The sequence below is a fragment of the Anastrepha ludens genome, chromosome 4 (genome assembly GCF_028408465.1).
Source record: "Anastrepha ludens isolate Willacy chromosome 4, idAnaLude1.1, whole genome shotgun sequence".
Lineage (NCBI taxonomy): Eukaryota > Metazoa > Arthropoda > Insecta > Diptera > Tephritidae > Anastrepha > Anastrepha ludens.
This window is the reverse complement of record NC_071500.1, coordinates 21,487,210-21,500,660: the sequence shown is the minus strand read 5'-3', so window position 1 is coordinate 21,500,660 and position 13,451 is coordinate 21,487,210.

The window sequence follows — 13,451 nt, the reverse complement described above, 5'->3', positions numbered from 1 at the left end:
ACCTGCTCACTCATCTTCGCTTGTGAGAGATAATTTGGCCAAAAACAACACCGTTATCATGCCAAATTTGACTATTTCCTGTTTCCAAGATTGAAGAGACCCATGAGAGGACGGCGTTTTGCGACGATTGAGGAGATAAAAACGCTGGGAGAGCTCAAGGACATACCAAAAAGTGCATATCAGAACTGCTTCAAGGATTGGAAAAAACGCTGGCACAAGTGAATTATGTCTGCGGGGGACTACTTTAAAGGAGATAAAATAGAAATTGATGAATAAATAAATATTTTTTGAGAAAAACGAAAATTTGCCTTATTTTTTGAATACACCTTGTATGTACTTGTATTTGAATTAATATATCCGTTTGTGTGAGGCTGATAGAATCAACTAAGCCCTGGATCAAATTAGTTTAAATTGACATGATGAGTTTGGCATCATTTTTCAGCAGGATTTTTACAAAACGATGGGTTGCATAAAGCAGTCACTTTTGTCATACAAACATACTTTACATTTATTCCATTTAGTTGTTTCCCACGCACCTGCAGACTCTTGTCAGAAGCTATGAGGAGAAGGATTTTATTAGTGCTACTATAATTGATTGCGTTCACACTTCAGAAATTTTCCGAGAAATACGGCTGAAGAAATCAAAGCATAACTTCAGTCCCACACTAGATTTACGACATTTCATAAACAGCTCATTTTCCAAAGCTCTGCGCAACAAAACCATTAAACGGTGCACATTAACTAGGAAAAAGTGCTATTTTACCATCAAAATTTCAAAGCCATAAAGCATTGTCGAACTCAACGTGCCCAACGTACTCAACATACTCAACATACTCGTAAATGTAAATTTTCTTTTGCTCACAAACAAAAAAAGGAAATTTTAAAACAAAAAATGCTAAAAAAAGGAGTGAAATGATTTGTGCTAAATTTAGAAATGTTTATATTAAAAGGAAAGTAATAATTAAACCAATTCGTATAGGCAGATAAATTGAGCGGAGCAGAGCAGAGCAAGAGCAGAGCTGATCACCACGGAGAACCTGCTCACTTGGCGGTGGAGCCTACGCTAACGGCACATGCTTGGTCCGATTCGAAATGTACAAGTGCCGAAGCGGCACCCCCAGCGAGTGAGAACCGTATATGCATGAATGTGTGTGTGTATATATGGACGTATGGCAGACAGATAGTGCAGACTACTAGTATATGCACACATACATAACTACAAACATTTGTTGATTAAAGAGCCAAGCAAACGGATTTCGGCTATGAAAAATAATTACTCTCCAAACTACACAGCCAGACGCTGCTTCACTGATGATTAAGGCTGCTGGAAACTATGCGGTCGCGGATGAGCACACGTGCATGCATTCGCCCATCGCACTCACCAAGTCGCCACGCGTTACACAGATGTACCATAAAAAAAAAACGACGATGTGGAAAATAGTTGCTTTTTGTTTACTCTAGGCGTTTTTTAACACTGAAAAAAGGAGAAGCTGAAATATAATCGTAAAATTAGTTGGCATTGCATGTGCGCCTTTTTCTTAATTGCCACCAAGAGTACCAGTAGCATGCGGCATCTTCAACATTGGCGCTACCTCAACAACAAAGCAGCGAAAGTGAATCTTCGTAATTTTCCATGCATATGTGGAACAGTGATATTCTCCAGCTTCACGTAGGGCAAATTCGTAAATAGGTGATAACTAGCCATTGTTTATCACATTGAATTTTAATTTTTTTGCGCTTACATTTCTTTTCTACCTATTTGGCTGCTATTTTAGCTGAAACAACAATGACGAAACTGTATTTCGGCAAACTTTCGGCAATAATGTGTTTTTGTTGCGTTGAGCAGTTTTAGTATGCGCGAATGAGATGCCACAGATGAGCACAGGTTACAGACAGCGGAAAGTATTTCAGTGATTCAATTACTTGTATGTATGTACATACATACATATATGGGTAGATAAATATGCATGTGCATGTATGTACACACTTTCTAGGCACTTAGTAAATATATTTCTACCGGATGAAAGTCCAATTCGCATGGTAATTGACCTTCAAAAAAATCGATCAGCCGAGTTCAGTTGCTTAATTTACTTTTAATACATAAAATTTTACGCCATTGCAAATGAATCAACAAATTTAACTTTTTCCGACTCTATGTGATGCTTACAATATCGATATAGTATATGTATGTAGTTAAACACATAGGTACATACATACATATGAATATATTATATGTAATATATGTTGAACGCTTCTTTTTCTAGATTGCTTTAAAAGATTTTTTTTTTTACTTTTTCCGCCACCAACAAATATGTAAATGCACGAGCGAAAAACGTGGGGCTAAGTTGTGCGAATGATATTCAAATAATCGGTCTGAACAAACGCGCTGTTAGTTCTGTCTTTTCCAAACTGCATAAAGGAGCAAAGCAAATGCGTCTATCGCTGAACGAGGACTAAATGAAATACCTCCTGTTACCAAACTCGAATATCGGCACCCGCGTCACTGTTTCACTGTTGACAGTTATAATTTCGAGATTGTAAGAGACTTCGTTTATCTAGGCACTAGCATTAACACCGATAACAGCTTGGAAATCCAATAAAGAGTCTCTTTAGCGGTTTTTATTTTATTTTATTTTACAATTCCTTGGCCAATCTTTTGCTGTTCGGCAAGGGGTAAGTATTCATTCGATAGAATTCTTTCTGCTCTACACAACTATGTTAATTTTATTTTTGAGTTATTTAACTTGTATTAATTTTGAGGCTTTGAAATGGAGTACCCAGGTGGCAAAAATCAAAATTTTCGACACCTGCTATTCTTCGCTTTTCATAGAGGTCAAATGGCTGCCGAAGCAGCCGGGGACATTTGCGATGTGTATGGAGAAAGTGTCCCAGTCTATAGCACGGAAATGGTTTGCAAAGTTCAAAAATGGCGACTTTGTCGTCGATGACACGTCCCGCAGCGGAAGGCCTTCTGAATTCGATGAAGAACGTCTGATATCACTTTTGAAAGAAGGCGTGAATTGGCGGAAAAAATGAGCTACGATCATAAGACGATTCTCAATCACCTTCATTCAATGAGATTTACCGAGAAATTGGGAGCCTGGGAAAAAAACAAAGAAAGTCGCCTTCAAACTGCTTCTAAGCATCTCGCCCACCATGAAGCAACACGCGGCCAGAAGCAGCGCTTTTTGTACCGAATAGTCACTCCAAGAGCTCGAATGGGAGAACCTGTAGCATCTGCCGTATTCCTCGGACCTTGCACCGACCGATTACCATCTTTTCCGCTCCCTCTCAAACGGTATGAAGGGCGTTACCTTCGATAACAAAGATGCTCAAAACTGACTCAACAACTTATTTGACACCAGACCAGGCGATTTTTGGCGGAACGGCATCAACAAATTGGTCGAGAGGTGGGAGAGGTTGTAAAAAGCAACGGCGAGTATATATGTATGTAATGGATTAATTGATATATTTACTGTTTTTTGTTTAAATGAAAGTCTTCGGTAAAAACGATGCGAACTTATTCCCCAACCCAATACTGAGTAGGCAATTTAGCAGTACAGTCCTCTCTCTAGCTTAAAAGAGTCAAGATGGAGCCAATAACATTCTGAGTACGTGGGTCTTCTAGTTAACAATCCAACATTGAGTAGACTAGAATGAGTTGAATTTTCTTGCTCAAAATTAGAATTACGTGTGAAATTGCGAGTTAAAGGCAACATACTTTTTAAAGATTAACTTATTTAGCAGACTTACATATTGATTTACATACGAGTGGTTTTAGTTAACTTAAATTTATAATTTTACATGTAGGTATATAAATAACAAAAAAAACGAAAAAATTGCTCTCTCAACACCTCGCTCAACCGTCATGGATCATCTCTTTCACTTGATGATCTCCAATTACTCGCCGCACTTTTTCCTTTGATTTCGAGCAAAGAATTTTGCGTTCATAAACTTAGACACCTAACATAGATCTTTTATATGTATAAGCAATAATTTGTGTTTATGTTATGCTCATTAGGAGTGTCCTTAATGTGGGAATTTACTTTTTTAGTACTTAAAAACTCAGTAATTGAGTTGAGGCATGAAAAGAAACATAAGTAAAAGGTGATCGATTTAGAGGTATCGGATTTTAAACAGAAATAAAACATCGAAAATTCTAATTAATAGGGCACTCTTATTATTTGTGTGGCGAACCATTAATGACATTTGTTTTTTAATTGGGTTGGTGCGCGACTATCATTCGGAATTGAGAGGGAGAACGGAGGTTTGAATCTCGGTGAAACACCAAAATGAAGAAAAGCTCATTGTTACACCGCTGTCAACGTGCAAACTTTCAAAAATTTTCCGCAGAATCCTTTTTTCACTCCCCACTCCAAGCCATGCCTCGTTGTCAAAAGTCCAAGCTTCTGCGCCATACAGTAGGACGGGTATGATGAGAAATTTATAAAGTTTAGTTTTGTTCGTCGAGAGAGGACTTTACTACTCAATTGCCCACTTAGTCCAAAGTATCAGTTGTTGGCAAGCGAGATTCTCTGTTGGATTTCAAAGCTGATATTTTTATCGATGCTAATGCTGGTTCCCAATTAATAAAGTCTCATACTACTTCAAGTAATTAGTAGGTATTTACATCTTTGCAAAGCGTAAGACCTACTTGGCCATAGAGCTTGCAAAACCACTTTTACAAGGAAAGACAAGAATATAAATTCCATATTCTTCTTGCCCAACACCCGCTTTCGATACCTCGCCCTTGGTCGCTTTCAAAGTTATGATAAATAAATAGTTGAATAAGAAATTAAATCTCATGGGAGGGTTTCCTTAATTGGATCGGAGTTTCAAAAGATGGTAGTTTGTAGTACCAGTTTTCGGTGTACAAATTATTAAAATTTAAAAAGTAAGTTCCATAAAACGAGTGTTCCATAAAGTTGAGTTATTGAGCAGAAACTCACCTTTACATTTTAAATGTGTAAACAAATCGAGGAGCGCTCGAAATCGGGCTGGATTTCTGTCAAAAGCTTCAGATGAATAAATATTAGGCTCACTAAGAGCAAAACCAAAGAACGTAGGTTCGAATCTCGGTGAAAGACCAAAAATGAAGAAAAAGTATTTTGTAATAACGGTTGCCCCTCGGCAGGTAATGGCAAACCTCCGAGAGTATTTCTGCCATAAAAAATATCCGCCGTTCGGAGTCGGCTTGAAACTGTTGGTCCCTCCATTTGTAGAATAACATCAAAACGCACACCACAAATAGGAGGAGGAGCTTGGTCAAACCCCCAAAAAGAGTGTAAGCGTCAATTATATATATTATATATATTTAAATTCATGTACCATAATGGCCAAATCTTGGATCCCCTAGCACATTTTTTGCGATTGCTGACTATCTCAAGACAACGAGATCAGAAATAAAATTTGTTTGCATTTAATTTTTATTTATATTCTCACTTTTGGTAAAACAGCATAATTGTGACTAACTTTTTTTATTTCAAAAGTTTAACATAAAATATCATAGTTCATAGTAGTCAAAAACTCAATGGACAAAACTAAAGCACCCGCTTTATTGGTGCTAACAAATACGTTTCTATGCTAATATTTCGTAGAAAATATCTCATTTTGGATGACTGCAGCGCGTTTTTTAGGCATCTAAGGTATTAAATTATCAATAACATCTTGCGATATGCTTTCCCCTGCTCCTTTTACAGCTTCAAATAGCTGAAATTGGCCGAAGATCGACGCGCTTCAGTTCGGCCTTAAAAGTCGATATTCGGTCGCTCTCTAGGCTTACATTTACCTGCCCTCGAATACTCTATACTGTGAAGCAGATTTTAGAATCCATATGGGTCGCCTTAATGTAGAATATCTGCTTGGATAAACGAATAACACATTTTAACATATCAACATACTCGCGCCATGCGCATACATACATACATATTTCAGAAGTGACGAAAATCTCGCGTCATTCAAAGAAAATCCATTCGTTCATCCATCAGGGCATCCATCGCGCTTCGTTTTAGTGAGCAAAATAGATTTCGATAAGTCACTCGTGTTCAATTGCGTTAATCTTGAACTGTTTTCTATAGCTGCTGTTGTTGCTGATATTACTCGGTTGCCTCTTGTTTTTTTTAATTTTTGGTATTGGTTTCTGGTTTGCCTATTCCACAGCTGAGATGTTCAATTGAAGTTCGCCGTCGCCGTCAGTCAGTTTTGTTGGCATCAGCAACAGCAAAGTGTAGTGTGTTTGGAAGCGTAGCAGCAATTTTAATGCTGTTGTCAGCTAAAGATCGGTCGGCAGCGGTAATCCAACCAACAACAACACCATCGACTGCTAAAACTATCAAAAAAGCGCAGCGACCACAATTGAAAGATGGTATTAAATTTTTATGTCTATGCCACCGCGCGCCAACCAGCTCTTTCATTCACATATGCTCGTACATACTACACTCATACAGCCATACATATGCATGTGCATATGAGCTTAAGCACATGCTTTTATACTCGTATGCATATCGTGGTAAAGTGAAGGGACCACCCAATGAGCCGCCGCAGCTTTTAACTTTTGATGCGTAGCTGCTTATGCAACGCTGCAGCGACCACCGTCGACGTTGCTGCCGGCAAAGTGCTCAAAATTACTCTCCCTCAAAGCCACAGCAACCACATTTTACTCAGTCAAACACAGCAATCGAATGGAGTGTGAGTGCTCTACAACAATGTGCTTGTCTACATACACACAAACAGTGATCTGCAGATATTACGTACATACATACATACTTATATGCAAATATTGTTCATATGTAAGCGACTAAAAAGGCACTGGGAGCATTCCGCCTCATTCGGCGTCTGTTGCTTGTTATTTGATGAATTGTTACATAGAATTGTTGCTGTTATTGCTACGTCAATTGATGCTGTGGCTGTTGTTGGTGCGGATGTGTAGCTGAAGTTGCCGCCGTTTTTGATTGTGCTGTAAACATGTGTAAATCATGTCCGTTCGTCTTGCTGTCGGACTGTTGGGCTATGGGGATGCCGGTACTATCAATGTTAGCTTATACAAATACATACATACGTACATATGGTACATGCATAGATATGTATAGTAGCTGCCAACATCGTCGACGATATCAACGTGTGACGTACGATGTCGATGATGGCTCGAAAATTGGGGTGATCTTTCATTGTTTACTTGATGTGGCAGGAAAAATTTGGTAAGAAGAAATATTGGCATTAGCAGCCTTGAACGAGGTAAGTTTGTTGACGAGGAACCAAAGGGGCTAATACGAGAATGAAAGTGATTTCTTTAGAATTGAAATACAAAAAAAATGTTTTAGTGCTTTGATGAAATACTGGCCCGGATCGAGATGGCGACGAGAAGGGAACGATCTTTAATCACGAAAAAGATGTGTCTCTTTTAAGTAAATACATACATATGTACATACATATGTACATATGTATGTATATTTATGTAGCAATACATGTGTGCACACATTCTTTCATTGCGATGGTAGCGAAATCTTCCGTGACACGCGATGGCAATGACTTTAAACGTGCGTGAGGAATTTTTCTGGCGGGGAAAGACTCGTAAATTTCAAAAACTTGTCTAATATGGCGATAATTTTCCAAATTATTTACCGACAATTCGTCTTATGACGCCTTCTGTGGCCCTTTTAGCAGAATAACGCGTGAGGCGCTTATCAGAACTAGTTGTCGACTATGATTTTACAATTATGTATGTATGTCGACTCTTAGTGTGCCTAATATTTGTTCATCTGAAGCTTTTAAAAAGAATCCAAGCCGATTTCGAGCGCTCCTCGATTTGTTTGCACATTTAAAATGCAAAACTGAGTATTTGTTGAGTTGAGTATTGGCTCAATAACTCAACTTTAGAGATTTGGTAGATCCGGTTTATGGAACTTACTTTTTAAATTATAATAATTTTTATATCGAAAACTGGTACTACAAACTACCAGCTCCAATCGAATTAAGGAAAATCTCCCATGAGATTTAACTTTTTACTCAACTATCTAACTTTGAAATCGATTTAGGACACGAAAAAGAGCGAGATGTTGAAGGCAGGACTTGAACACGAAGTATCCTCTAAATCACAAAATTAACAACAAAATGATATTTTCAATATGACAGCAGCAGAGTATTTAATAGGTATCGAATATGAATAATATTAATTGTATATGCTCGTATTACCTTGTAAAAGTGGTTTTGCATGCTACATGACCAAATGTGACACGTATGTATGTATGTATATTAGGTCTTACGCTTTTCAAAGATGTACATACCAACTAATTACTTACCAACTAAAAGATTTTATTTATTATATTTGGGAATCAGCATTGACTCCGATAAAAATATCAGCCTTAAAATCCAACAGAGAATCTCGCTTGCCAACAAGTAATACTTTGGACGAAGTAGGCAGTTGAGTAGTAAAGTCCTCTCTCGATGAACTAAACTAACACTTTATAAAGCTCCCATCATGCCCACCCTATTGCATGGCGCAGAAGCTTGGATTTTTGCCAACGCTTGGAGTGTGTGGAGTACTCTACAGAATAGTTTGAGAAGTTTGCACGTTGGCAACGGCGAATATCGCAGGCGATGGAACGTTAAGCTGTATGAGCTTTACGACGACATAAACATAGGCAGCGAATGAAGATTCAGCGGCTTCGTTGGCTAGGTCATATCGTCCGAATGGATACAAATACTCCGGCTCTGAAATTATTCATCACCAGCTGGTGGTAGTAGAGGAAGAGGAAAGTCTCCTCTGCGTTGGAAATATCAGGTGTAGAAGGTCTTGGCTTCCCTGGGTGTGTTGAACTGGTGCCGGTTAGCATGAGAAAAGACGACTGGCCCGCTCTGTTACACTTGTCAAAGTATCAGGTCAGTCTATAAGTTCGTGCGTTTTTTAAAGGTGGTTTTAAAATTAATAAAAAAGATGTTTAAAGTATTTATTAATCAATAATATATTTTCCTTCATTATTTACAATGTCTTCCCAACAATTAGGCAAATTTTTAATTCCCTGTTCAAAAAATTGTTTGTCCTTGAAGCCAAAATACGCTTCGATATCCCTTTTTATAGCTTCTTTTGAGGAGTAGTTCTTGTTGTTAATATGGGATTGAAGTCCACGGAAAAGGCGATAATCACAAGTTGCAATATCCGGAGAGTATGGTGGATGCGGCATTAGCTCCCATTCGAGCTCGTTCAGATTTTTGTTAAGTGCTTCATTCAGGTTTGATAGCTGATGGGAATAATAATCAGCAGTTATCGTCTGGTTTGGTTCCAGAAGTTCATAATAAACAATACCGGCCATATCCCAGCAAATAGACAGAAAAATCTTCTTGGGATGAAGGTCATTTCTATGGGTCGGTTCTGGTGTTTCATTTTTATCTAACCATTGGCGTTTGCGAAAAGGATTATTGTAAAGGACCCATTTTTCATCACCAGTAACGATACGGTTCAAAAAACTTTCATTTTCAAGCCTTTGCAGCAGCTGAGAACACACATTCACTCTCTGCTGAAGGTTGGCGATGGAAAGTCTATGCGGAACCCATTTTCCCAGCTTTGAAACTTTTCCCAACTAAACCAGGTGCCTGTGAACTGTTCCATGCGAAGAATTTATCCTCTGAGCTATCATATCGACTGTCAAATTTGGCTCAGCTTCTACGAGTTCGAGCAAGGCGTCGGAGTTAAAGACTTCAGGACGACCAGCAAGCGGGTCATCCCCCACGTCGCAGTTACCACTTCGGAATTTTGAAAACCACTTTTCGCAGTTCTTACACTCACGGTATCCTCTCCATGAACAGTGTTTATTTCTGCAGCAGCAGTTGTTGCATTTTTACCACTTTTATAAAAAAAATACAAAATATGCCTCTTATACGAGTTCGAAGATTCAATTTTTCTTTTTAACAACACGTGCTTCTATCCGCGATTAAAATCACTTGTTGAATGCACAATATATCAAAGAAAATATAAATAGTTCCGTTATATTCCGCGAATAATTTTTTGTATGCAAAAATCGTACAAAAGTGAAATTATGTGTAAAATACGCACGAACTAATGGACTGACCTGATATCTTAAGTGAAAAAGACATATGTACTTACATTAGCACTTTGAAACAGGGACTATGCCCTCAAGTGGGCATAAAACTTTTTTTCTGTGCGCCCCTGGCAAAGAATGGTAAGTTCCGAATGTGATGAGAAAGTAACTCATAAAACTCATGAAAACTCATGAACCATTTGAAGTCGGCATAAAACTGTAGTGCCTTTTATTTGTAGGAGAATCTCAAGACGCTTGTCAAAAATTGGAGAGCTCCGCCGAACACATAACAAATGATGTATTATGTAAAGGTCCATATACTCGTATGTATATCTAACACCCAGTTCGCAAATCAACTCGAGCGTAGTGTACTAATTAAAATCAGTAATCTTGCAAAATCGACAATGTTGCCTTTCGTTCGATTTACCGGGAGGAATTATATAGTCTTTCCCAGATTCAATCCAAAATCTGTCTGAATAATTATTATTTCCGACCACAAAGTTCAAGAATTTATTGTTATATATTACATTCAGATACTTCAAAGTGGAAGAAAATAAATTGCTAAGCCTATTAATTTTTGGGCTCACTTAATGTATGTGGAATAATGTGTTCCCGTGATTTATTAATATTGATTGGCTGTTTGTGCATTGCGACCCGAAGAGATCTATTGTGCAGCCATGTAGCCTACTCAAACCGTTTTAGGCTGTAGGCTTGATTTCTACCAGGAGGTTTGGATCTGTAGCCCCATTTCCCAGGCAAATTATTGCGCGTCGTGCCACTGCTGTGCAGTCGCATAGAACGTGTTCTACTGTTTCTTGTGCTTCTTTGCAGAGTCTACAGGAATCGTTTTCTATCGCATCTATATTTTTCATTTGATAATTAAGTTTACAGTGTCCTGTTAGTAGTTTACTGTAAAGTTGTATGTCCTTTCTGCTTAGGTTAAGGATTGCTTCTGCCTTTATCCATTCTGGATCTACGAGTATGAGTCTTTTCGACTGCCGCATGCCCGATTAGGCTCTCCAGTAGTCCATTAGGCCTCGTTGTTCTTGCTCACGTAGAAAGGCACTTTTGAAGCTGTTATTTACCCCGCAGAAAGGTTCAAGACCTATGAAGGGAGTGTTTGCCCGCTTTTTCGCTAAAGTGGCCGCAATTTCATTCCCTGCATGCCCCTCATGTCCCGGAGCCCACACCAAGGAAACAGAGTTTCTTGATGCTAGAGTGTTAAGGATTTTAAAACATTATCAGACCAACCTTGATTTGAATGAGAAGTTATCCGTCGATTTTAGAGCTGATTGACTGTCAGAGAGAATGTTAATATTGGCACCGCGCGTGCCTCTCCGTAGACATTCCCGTGATTTAATCGGCAATCGTTTGAAAATAATTTACTTGGCTGATCATTTACACGACAGTATTGAAATTATGGCGTACTTATACTGACGTATTGTAATTTGCCACAGAGTTTAATAGATTCAAGGCGAATTGTAATTGACAACTTCGTCACACAAACGCAACCGATTGCAAGTTGACAAAAAATTGTGTCAATTTTCGTTCGGTTCACCAACAGCGCCACACAACGTGTCCTTCTGTTCAAATTTCAAACGCTTTTTTCGATTTGTTTTCCGTCTGTGGCCTGCTTAATTGCCCTGTATAATTTCTTATGAAAGCACAAAATTACAGAATCCCAACGGCAAAGAAACACTAATATCACACAAATTCAAGCAAAAATAATAAATAACACTGCAAAGGAAATAATAATATAATTATAACCGCTGCGACCATTTGGTGGCCACAAAGATAGCGTCGACCCTAACACGAAACAACGACTATGCCTTACAAAATGTTTCTTTTCATACACAAACATGCCAAATTTATACACATTTAAGCACATGCGTACATACACAGATGTAACATACGAAAGTGTGAACATAAATTATAATACTTAAAATTATCTTTAGCATCGTACGAACATAATTATCAGTAATATCGACATGATCAACGCGATCATCGCGAACGTAATTGGCCAGCGAACGAAATGAACGGGTGGTGTTGCAATGAATGCAACGCGCAACAGGCCTGGGAATTTATTTCCTGCAAGATGTGCACATCTACACTCTCATCCCCTTATCCTTATGCCAACGAAGACACAACTCAACGTTGAGCGTTGTGGGCCACCGTAAACGTTGCAATGCCGGCCGGCCAGCCGTCCGGAACAACGTCGATCAATAATCTCGATCGCCGCACAAACGTACTTACGTATGTACGAGTATGTACAACTTTATGTGTGTAGTGAATTGCGTGCTCGCAAGATATTTTGTTTATTTACTCACGAGACATATCGAAAAACAATTTGCGATCACATGGAAGAGAGGAATATTGGAATATAGATTTTTTTTTTTTCGATTAAAAAATTATGATAATAAACAGATAGTCTTAAACTTTATGAGCTGAACTTTAGAATGGGGTGCAAAGCATTTGGAGAATCAGTGGGCAAGCGTCAAGCAATCGCCACATATTGGTTTTAAAATTTTACACATTTCATATTTGTCGCGTCGAGTCGTTGGATGTAGCAAAAGGTGCCTTAGAAGATCAATAGAAATAAAAATAGCTGAAACCGAAATCAGCGGGTTACTTGTAGCGGATGTTTATCGATTGAGTAGCGAGAAAAATAGAATTTCATTGAGGCCTATTGCATCTAATATTCAAATACAAAAATATTCTTCATGTCGACTGGTTTAACTAATTATTTTATTATTTTACTAGTACTAATTGATGAACGCTGGCGATCGCCTGAAAGACTCACCCTGTGGGAAAAAATCCTTATAATATTAGTTTAAGGGAAAGGAAATCCATTATTTTTGCGTGAATGGCTTAAAACTGTTTTATGGTCGATATTTAGCTCCTAGGGGATGCTGCGCCTACTAGCATGCCGGCCAGCTTTGATTATTTCTGTGATTTTATTGACATAATTAGCTTTTGAAATATCGACACCATAAATACCATTCACAATTTAAACGGCCTGGCTTGCATTTTCGCCTTTATCAAAGAAAATCTGTAAAATGTACCGAATGACAGCTGAAAAATTTAGAAACTACTTAAGGGGACAGAAATGTCTAGAAATTTCAAAAACTCCATTTTCTGTTTTTTCGATATTTCGAAAGTATAGTATCTTAAGAATATACTGTGAAATTTTCATGCGGAAATACCCAATATTATAGCTTATACAGCCTATCAACTAGGTAGAGAGCGGTCCGAGCGCTCCTGTACCTCAAACTTCAAACTCATTTATCTCGAAACGGATTTTTCGGCCTGGACAACTCCAGAAATTATTCAACCGAATCGTTGAAATTTTAATATGTTGCTCGCAACATCAATGGCAATCGCCCGCACTATAATCATATTTTTATTTCAATTATTTCG